We start from the raw sequence: 11,258 nt of genomic DNA, 5'->3' as shown, positions 1-11,258 counted from the left end.
TGCAGAGTAATTAGTTGAGTAATTGAGTTTAAACATTAAAAAAACATGATTTTTTCAAATATATATATATATATATGAATATTTTAAAAAACTAATCGGGTCTATCGAGGTGTCGGGCCGGGGTCGGTCGACCACCCAGCTCTGCCTCATAACTGGCCCTGGCTTTAGCCCTCTAGAGCTAGGACTGGTAAACGGGTTACGCAGGTTTGGGTTTTAAGAAAAATTAGTTCGGATCAAAACGCATGAATTCGGGTCAATCTAAGCCTTCCTGAAGATGTATTGATTTGGTTTGAGTAAAATGGGTTTAGCCAGAATAAATTGTTGTAGAAAATTTAGTTATTCACCCGGAGGCCAATGCTAGTCCTTTACATCCACGTCTTAGTTAAAATAAGTTATTTTTATAAAAAAAAAGTACCCACTCTATTCATGGGTTAAAATGATTCAGCGTTTTAATTTATGATTTGTTTGGTTTTGGGGTTTCAATTTTGTGGGATTTTATTGAGTAGTTTGGTGGTGTATATGGTGAAAGACCTAAATTAAATTTAGATAATTACCAAATAAAGCCCGCTTTATGGGGTAATCCAATGGCAAAAGGCGGTCCTATATCCTAGACACCCGTGAATGTTGACAGACAACGTTGGTAGCCCAAGCCTACCATCTTTTGTTATGAGGAAAGCCTGCCAATTTAAGGACTACTACGGTAAAACCCAGTTAAGATTGAATTCGAACCTAAAACCTTACTGTCTACATCCTAAATCTTGACATCCCCTCATATGTCAATTGGGCTACAAATGATAAAACATGGTGAACATGTACCTAAAATAACAATGGTACCTATTCGTTAGAAGAGGTTATAAATCTGATAATTTTCAAAATGTTGTATAAAAATCATCTAAAATAGAAGGCTATGTTAATTAACCCGTCACAACTCACAAGAGTTGTCTACATGGTACTAAACTTGACGTGCACGTACAAATTTATGACTTAGAAACCTATACAAATCCATTTATAATGCATACAAATAAAGAAGTTTACTATTTTCTTTTAATTAAAAATAATCAAAATATATATAGAAATTAAATTTGTCTAAAGTTGTGTGCCTTTCATGTAGTATTCTGTATAAAAATGATATAGTTCTTACAAAATTCTTAATGTTGTTATGAATATATATTACTAGTTTTTAACCCCCGTATTACGGGGGTTGTTTTATATTATTTGTTCTAATATTTATTTATTTTTTGAGTTTATATTTTTTTTATTGTATGAAAGTTAATAATATACTTATGGTTTGATAATAAATTGTTTCAGAAATAAATGAAATGTTATAACCCGGTTTAAAAGCTATATGGTTTTTATGAGACCCAAGACCCGTTTATATTTTTTACTATAAAATTGGTTTTTTAATTATATATAATATCTATGAAAGTTAATAATATACGTATGGTTTGATGAGACCCAAGACCTGTTTATTTTTTTTTTACTATCAAATTGGTTTTTTAATTTAAATAATATATATATCTTTTTTTAAATAAATCATATATTAATTTTTATTATATCCTATTTTATAGGATTTTTACATCAATAATTTGGTGAGAATAATTTTTAATTTAATGAGATGTTATAACCCGTTTAAGGAATATCTGGGTTTGGTAAGACCCATACCCATGAATTTGGGTCAAATGCATGAGAAGCCTCCATTTAAAAATCAAGCAAATCCGGTGACTCCAAAAAAAGGGGGGCGACAACATCGCGACACGTAGGATTTTTATATCTTCGTTTATATATATTACTAGTTTTTATCCCCCGTATTACGGAGTTGTTTTATATTGTTTGTTCTAATATTTATTTATTTTTTGAATTTATATTTTTCTATTGTATGAAAGGTAATAATATACTTATGGTTTAATGATAAATTGTATCACAAATAAATGAGATTTTATAACTCGGTTTAAAAGCTATATGGTTTTGATGAGACTCAAGACCCGTTCATTTTTTTAACTATAAAATTGGTTTTTAATTATAATAATATTTATGAAAGTTACTAATATACTTATGATTTGATGAGACCCAATACCCGTTTTTTTACTATAAAATTGGTTTTTTAATTTAAATAATATATATATCTTTTTAAAATAAATAAGATATTAATTTTTAGTATATCCTATTTTATAGGATTTTTACATCAATAATTTGATGAGAATAATTTTAATTTAATGAGATGTTATAACCCGTTTAAGGAATATCTGGGTTTGGTAAGACCCATACCCATGAATTCGGGTCAAATGCATGAGAAGCCTCCGTTTAAAAATCAAGCAAATCTGGTGACTCCAAAAAAAGGGGGAGCGACCACATCGCGACACGTAGGATTTTTGTGTCTTCGTTTATATATATTATAGATTATTATGGTTATCAACACCTAAAATAGACTAGCTTCTTCTACAACTTTTTCTCTCCTATATATACTCTATTGTATCTTATTGTTAGAGACACCTTAATAATAATATCTCTCCTTTTCTTCATACATCTCTTTGTCATATTACTTGGCTATTAGGCTAGTTTCACAACACGTTATCAGCACGAAGCTTCTACAATTTATGCCAATCATAGTGTATGTTCAATTCTAGTATCCTATAAGTAAGTTTTATTTCTATATATTCAAATATGTGTATAAAATTACGTTAAAATCACTAATCAATACTTTTATTTAAATTCACAACATCAATCTTGTGGTGGAATATCAATTTTGCGAGCCAACGGCTTCAACCGCTTCCTCTATAATTTTTTATTTAGTCTTTTTAAGCGAACTTCTTATATGGACAATATCAACATGGACTACATCAACATCAGGTTACTCGGTATTGTTAATTAACATATTATTGTTCATTATTATCTCTAAGTGATCCATATTAGACATTTATGAGTTGAACCAAGATATACTTACTTATTTAGTAATTGAATTTATGATTTAAAATTTGATTTATCAATTTTATATTAGATTTTTTTTTATCAATACTCACACTCTCCATGTAAAATCTTTACGTTCCAATATCACTTCCTCCCTTATATTAAATCTATCATTTAAATTATAGTTTATTAATGTTACTGTTAATACATATAATAATTTGTGTTTACTTGACAAATATTAAATCTTTTGTTGATGTATGTTCATTGCTATTAACTGTTAGTGTTACTATAATGCCTTTTGAAGTGAGGACGATATGTTATGAACCTTAATATGAATTTTCTGTTATTATATAAAAATATTTTCTGTGGTATTTATTAGTAAATAGCTAAATATATTTACTGTTCATATTTATATTATGAAATATTTTTTGCTGATTTTATATGATTGCAATTATATAGAAAAATTGATAAATATAAACAATGTTTATGAATATCTTTATTAGACTATATATGAGTACTTTATTATATAATGTGTTTACACATTTATTTTTTGATATCATTTTATACTTTTAACAATCTATGACAATAATATAAATTACGAATATTTGTCTATGAGACTAGTTATTGTTTGTTTGAATACATGGTAATTTGGTAATTAAATTCCCACAATTACCAAGAAGCGATTATATGGAAATCAAGACCCAATTTTATTTGATGAAATCAAAACCTTTTATTGACCTACAAATAGTTAAGAGACAATAAAAACAATTTCCTTTACATTAACTTTATTTTTGGACATTACTCTCGGTAATCAAAGTCTGTTTATCAGTTGGCTAATTACAAATTCTCAAATATAGATCATTGGTTCGTATACGGGATTTTGTGAATACGAATTGCAATACTTTTCAAAATTTATTTGCATATTATTCTTATCTTAATTCCTTTAGAAAACTAAAATGCTATATTATCATTTAATAAATTTGATTTAGTCAATATGGTTATCAAGAAAATTTATTGTTTACTTATTTAGTTTCTTAAAAATTGAATAATTTCTTATCTGAAACATGGAAAGTTGAAAATAGGGATTCTTTAAATCCTCTTTATTTTTTGAACGGAAATCTTCTTAATTATATACATTATATATAAAAAAGAAGGAAGTCATTTGTTCGATGTTATTGGAAACAATCACGTAGTATTTGTTTATTTTTCACATTAGAGAGTAACAAATATTTATGTGTAAGATATAAATGTAATTATTTATACCATGATATGCTGATATATAAACTATATATATTTGATTATACGTGATAAAAAAAATCTTGTTTTTAAAGTTTATTATAACTCATTTATATGGTGACCTCTTATATAACCATGTATTGTACAATGTGACAATATGTTTATTTGTACCTTGTATTTCATTATTTATTTATGTACAAAACACTCTAATGACAAATATATACTTGATATAACAGTTGGAGTGTCATACTCCTTAAATATCATTATTGAAAGATATACATATTAGCTCGATAATCTTGCATTACTCAAACATGCAATTACTTCTCAATTAATGTTATGAGAAGATTATTTATGAGGAAAAACTAGTTGACAATTTATGTATGTTGCACCTCAATTATGATCTTGAAGTAGCAATATTATTGAAAGAGTATAACATGTTTGATAATTCCATATCACGTGTCAGAGATATAAAAGTTTTTTTTTTATTTTACTCCATTCATTGAAGTGAATGTGACATGTATTGATCGTTGTGATCATTGATAATATTGTACTGATGGTCATGTTAATGGTAAGATTGACCATCGGATATTTAACTATATTCATGTTAATAACGAGATCACAACCACCAAAAGTGGTAAATGAATTGATCATACAAGAGAACAAAATACGAAGATATAATAGCGGCATAACATGACTGTTTGAAACGATAACGCAATGTTCTCTCATATATGTAACTGTATTGATGAAGCATAATACATACTCGATCATAAACCTGAAGTTTATAGATCCTGATTATCTAATGGCATGACCGATTACACCACACCGGGCCAATGATATGAAATTTATTGAAGAACCAAAAGATTTTTCCTCGTAATAATACATGCAATATTGCTCTCAAGGGGAATTATTTATTTACCAACTAAAGAAGGGTGTGAATCCCTAAATGTTATGGAATGAGAAATGGATACACATGTCCTAACATGATCCCATTTAGTGTTTTAAAAATCGATGCATCGTCTAAATGGTTATCAAGATCGCAACTTCATGTTTGCATGATCTATGGCTTAGCTAATAAGATTGCAAGCATATTATTCCATATTTGTATATTTACATCCGGTTATAATAATGAATTTTGATTCCCAAGTTAATAATGATTATTGGAATAAGTGTTGAACTTCATAACAAATTATGTTCTTACATAAATTGTATTGTTAAAGACGATTACTCAACGTCTATAATTCGTTGCAAAGGCAATCATCACGAGAGCAAAGGTTCATGTTTGTATTTGAGTACATATGATTTTACTATCTTTAAACTAATTCACATCAAGCCAACAAGTTATGATACTTCCTCCCCATTGCAATTGGTTTTTTTGTCAGTAACCAAATATTTCTCATCTAATATTTCGTATGTGCTATATACTGAAATTATTCCACCACAAGACACAAAGATGAGAACACAAAGGAAGTTGGGAATATATATCGGTATTAAATATTATATATGATTAAATACTTAGAGCCATTAATAAGATATTTGCTTATGGCTCATTAGTTTTCACTTTAGTGAATCAACATTCCTAACATTAGGGGAGATTTAAAGCAGTTGGAAAACAAATTTAGTTGGAATGAATTATCATTGATCCTCAAACTAAATTATATGAATTATAAGTTCAAAGGGTAATTCATGCATAAAGATTAACGAATGAATTACCAGACGATTCACTGACCAAAAGAGAGTGTCTAGCTAAGACACCTATACGAACTGCTAATGCTCCAATTAATAAATGTCCCGGATGGACAAACACAAATTGATAATAATTCTAATGCACGCTTGTAGCGTGATAGATTGATCGGTTCCAAAGTTATAATTTCCTCAAAAATTGGAGCAAATAATAAAGATGGTCAAGTCGAGGTGCGATAAAAGGTCTCATGAAAGAGATTAGACATGATGGTTCTTGAAGAACCTTAGGTACCTGAAAACAAAGAGCTCTCAATAAATTATATTGTATCATGTCTACAAAGATATGTAACACCCCGTGACCGCAGCGGAAACGTAAACGGGATGCGACAGACACCTCTGATATCAACCACATTGTTTATAAAGAAAACCAAATGCATTAATATACTTCAAAATTACATTATCTCATCTTTCATTACCGTCTAGGTGATACACACATCATACAATACGATTCATAATTCTATCCATTATAATGTATCCTAACGTCCAGCACGCAACCTTACACACATCAAGCACTTAGCACGTAATCAATCACTTTATCTTAGTTGTACCTGAAAAGCATGTGAGAAAACGGGTAAACTACGAATAGTTGGTGAGTTTCACTAATTTAAATACACCATAACAAATCATTATGGTAATCATAAATAAGCGATGTAATTATACTGAGCCCACAAGTGAAAAACACTATTAACCCCGAAACATATCAAATAACCCCTGGGGACACTGTTAACCCAGAACACTTCCAATAACCTCTGGGAACTCTGTTACCCCAGAAACACATTTAATAACCTCTGGGGACACTGTTAACCCAGAATACTTCCAATAACCTCTGGGAACTCTGTTACCCCAGAAACACATTTAATAACCTCTGGGGACACTGTTAACCCAGAATACTTCCAATAACCTCTGGGAACTCTGTTACCCCAGAAACACATTTAATAACCTCTGGGGACACTGTTAACCCAGAACACTGTTTCGGGCCTTACAATATTAACACTCAAACAATTACCATTTTAATACATTACCGTACGATTCCCGTACAATAAACATTATATAAATACATTCATTTCCATGCGTTCAGCATGTACTTAATCATTTTGATAGAAACATGCTTTCCGCCCCGGGAAAATATTTAAACATTTCAGTAAAAAGGGGCTCGTGAAAACTCACCTTAGCACATGCAAGCAGGTAACAACAATCATTATCAATTAACACGTCTAATCTGTAATATGATCCCTACGATCGTTATTATACAATTATTGTTTATATAAACTTTAACCTTATCAATCGGTACATCTGGGGACACTGTTAACCCAGTACTGTACCTGTTCCGGGGGCAATGTTAACCCAGAAATACTTCTCCGGACTCAGATTGTGATGTCGTTTAGAGTTCCATGGTCACAATTTCTATTAATCGTTTTCTCGTTTTGCGTGCCTAGCACGAATATCCGTTTTATGTTTCAAAAATGAGTTTGGTCACACACGACCCGAAAATAGTGGTTGTCTGATAATTTAATTTAAAATGTGAAATTATAGCTCGGTTTAGACGTCCCGATTGGCCGCGGGACCCGTTTCCGTCTTTGGCGTACCGGAAACTGTTAAATCGGTTAAAAATACCCAAATCATCCGAATTATTTTCGGATGATTCATTTTTACTTGTTTAACTCAATTATATGGAAATAGTCCATTTTTAAGGTTTTTACACACCAGTCAGCTCGCTTAAGCGAACTTCACCGGTTTACGCGTTTTAACTTTAAAAGTTTGATAATTAGCACGATTAATTATCCGTTTACTCTCGGATCTTGAAATTTTGCACAAATCACTTTTTAATAGTGGGGAATTTTATAAAAATATTTCCAGAATTAATTCTTATATTTAAAATTTATTTATCCATTTTTAAACACCATTTAAACACTAAATATGTCGTAAATACCAAACGACCTTAGAAAAATCCCAAATTTTTCCTGGATGTCCCCTACCATCCACATAATCCCCTGTAATTTTTTCCAGAACCAAAATCTTCTTTTACATGCCCTTTTTCCAAAACCGAGCTAGAAATCCCTAGAACTCGTTTAACCGAAAAGCCTACTTAGACTTCTCCAACGGACCTCAAATTTTGTGTGTGACTTATACATGATATGAAAAGCTTATCTGAAATTTTCCAGAATTTTTAATGATATTTAACTATTTTTCACCATTTTTGGCCAAAACCGAGCATTAAATTCACCAAATATTCATCCTTTATCCAAAAATTACCAAAAATTCACAGAACTCATATTTTCATGTGTTTAACACCTCTGTGAAATTTCATGACCTAACTCTAAACGACCAACAATCTGTCCAAATTTCCCAAAACCGAACATAACCGAATATACCTTTCGTTTTCCGCCACTACAAGCTACAACTCATCTTTCCGCCTTGTCTACCCCTAAATACAAAATCTACAAACAACATACCACAATACCAAGCAAGTTACACTCACGATCAAGCCATTTCTTTCATGGTTACGGTTATGATACTAAAAACAAAGATTTAACCGTAAAAATTCGTTTTTGATTCGTTTAACTCATTTCTTGGACCAAGATCCTTTGTATAACCCGTATACATCACTTGATCACGCAAGAATCGGTTTTTATCTTTGAAACCTCATTTTCTTGCAAACAAACTCAAGAAACGAAGATGAACACGTATATAACACGATTATTACCTCGGTTTTCTTGCTCAATTTCCGGATTTTTGGATATCAAAGTTGAGAGAGATGAAGGATTGTTGAATAGATGATGAGAAAAAAGAAAACAAAAGTGGGATGATGGACTTAAGTCCGATCGGAACCCATGTGGGGGTGGGGTGGGACCCACAAGTCCATCCTTGGCCACTCATTTGGATTGTGTAATCCGGATAATGTTGTGGATAATCTGGTTCAGTTCGTTTCTCGGTTAAATGTTTAATTCGGCTTAAAACGAGGCCAAAACGGTTGTTTTTCGGCTAAAAAATGAAATTTATATAAAACCGATTTAAAAACTTAAACCATGACATTTATTAACTTAAAACGTCATATTATTAGTTATTACGCATCTTTTTCGGCTTGATCGATCGTCTCTTGCTCGGTTTGGTATTAAAGGTTTCGTTTAACGTACCGACGTACTATTAAATCGAAATCCTTTTTCTGTGCTTTAATCCACTTATCCCGAAGCTTTAATACTTCGTAACATCACTAAATATCATACATCTCGTCTATAATTGAACCCTCGATTCATTCGGGTTTCCATAACTATCGATCGTTTGATCGCATATTCAATACGGTGAATTATATATTCACGTACAATTAATACAATGAACTATGTATTCTCGTATAATTACCATGGTAACTCTTGTACCCGACATTACATACGACGTAACTAACGTCTACCGGTTAGGGTATACCTGGTTTCGTCGGAATCGTTACAGATATATGGAATCGAAATAAAGTCGACGTCACTATTCTTTTATATATATAATTAGCGATTGAAATGACGATGAGGATCAAGATTTTGAATCTGCCTATAAAAATGATTGGCCAAAGCGAAAAGACGTAAACATAGCAGAGTTTAATTCTCTAAATAGCGGAAAGTGTTGGACCAGCACTCCGTACAACTAAAGTTGTAAAATATGTTAGATACGAACGGGTCTTGTATATGAGTTATAAAAAATTCATCAAGTGATATAAGGCAAAATCGATGACATAAGGATTTTGCAACGACCCATGATTAATTATGAGGAGACACATTCTCCAATGGTGAAATCTATGACTTTCCGATAACAAAACAGTTTGGTAATATAAAGAGAGAATTGATACGCGTCTAATAAATATTGTTATTAAGTTGATACTGAAAGTTTACAAGAAAATCTATGAAGGATTTGAATTATCAAATAATGTAAAGTAAGTTCTCGAGAACATAATGATTATTGTTGTGTATAGAGTCATATTTGAAAACGTTTGAAAACGTTACGATTATTGAATATGTTGAACATAAATGGAACTCCTGAAGAGTTTCCTAAGGTTGTTGGATACTTGAAACGTTACTTGATACATATTAATGATGAAATTCTTGTGCATCAATAAACATACACATAGAAGAGAATGCACATGATGAGTACAATATCTCAATAAACAAAGAAATTGTACAAAAATGGATTTTTGATATGTGACACAAAATTATGTGTTAATGAGCAAGTTTATGTAGCAAAAATCCCGAAAAAGTGAATGTGTATCTAAAATTTGTCAAGTTGACAAGAAGTCTATGATGGATTGGTGAATGCATGGATTTATGCATATTACGTATGGACTCAATTATTCGAATTGAGTTTGGCACAAACAAGAGATATTTTGATAAAGGGGGAGATAAGTTAGATATCATCAGTCATACTTTTATCAATATGTCACTCTTAAAAGGTCATTATAATCACAGTTTACAATGATTTCATTGTACATATCACCGAGAGAAACTTAAGAGCTTTTAAAGAGATGATTCTTTTTGAAAGACATTGACACAATGTGATTATTGTTCAACTTATAGTTCGAGTATATGTTTATAAATCCATCAAAGTGCATCTAGAAAATGGTGAGACATTTTACCATGGGCAAATTTAATCCTTTTAGCATGTTAAAGGATGTCTAACAATGACTCTATATCATTCTCTATCTGAATATGAAATATTATTGGTTCGGAAGTACCATAATTAAATTCATATGTGCATTATGTCGTACTGTTGGTTATATATGATTATTATTTTCTTTATTTATTTTATCGGCATGTGTCCAGCTAGGAAACATCAGAATGGGTTAAAACATATATTTCAGGTATGAAAGATATGTGTTTATATTTTACTAACCCATCAAACAAGTTTGGTTAGTCTTAATTATGCAGAGAAACACAACAGGATCATAGTGTCTATCAGATGAAGTAATAGAAGTTTTCACCTGAAGTTCATACAACATTACTCAACTTAAGGATTCGAATGTCAAGAGACGAAGACGTAAATGATTGACTAAAAAAAGTTTTGGGCAACTTTCACAGAAGATCCATATTTAGTTTTTTTTTTAACGGATATATAAATCAGGGGGAGACAATACGCGCTGCACTCTTTTTCCCTTAACTATGGTTTTGTCCCACTAGGTTTTCCTAGCAAGGTTTTTAATGAGGCAGCATCTCCAAGCGTATTAAGTTGATAACCAAGGGAGAGTGTTATGAATATATATTATTATTATGGTTATCAACACCTAAAATAGACTAGCTTCTTCTACAACTTTTTCTCTCCTATATATACTCTATTGTATCTTATTGTAAGAGACACCTTATTAATAATATCTTTCCCTTTCTCCATACATCTCTTTGTCATAT

The sequence above is a fragment of the Bidens hawaiensis genome, unplaced genomic scaffold, assembly GCF_021521415.1.
Source record: "Bidens hawaiensis isolate Kalapana, Puna unplaced genomic scaffold, B.hawaiensis_p1.1 tig00001032_1, whole genome shotgun sequence".
NCBI classification, from domain to species: domain Eukaryota; kingdom Viridiplantae; phylum Streptophyta; class Magnoliopsida; order Asterales; family Asteraceae; genus Bidens; species Bidens hawaiensis.
Note: the sequence above shows the minus strand (reverse complement) of the source record.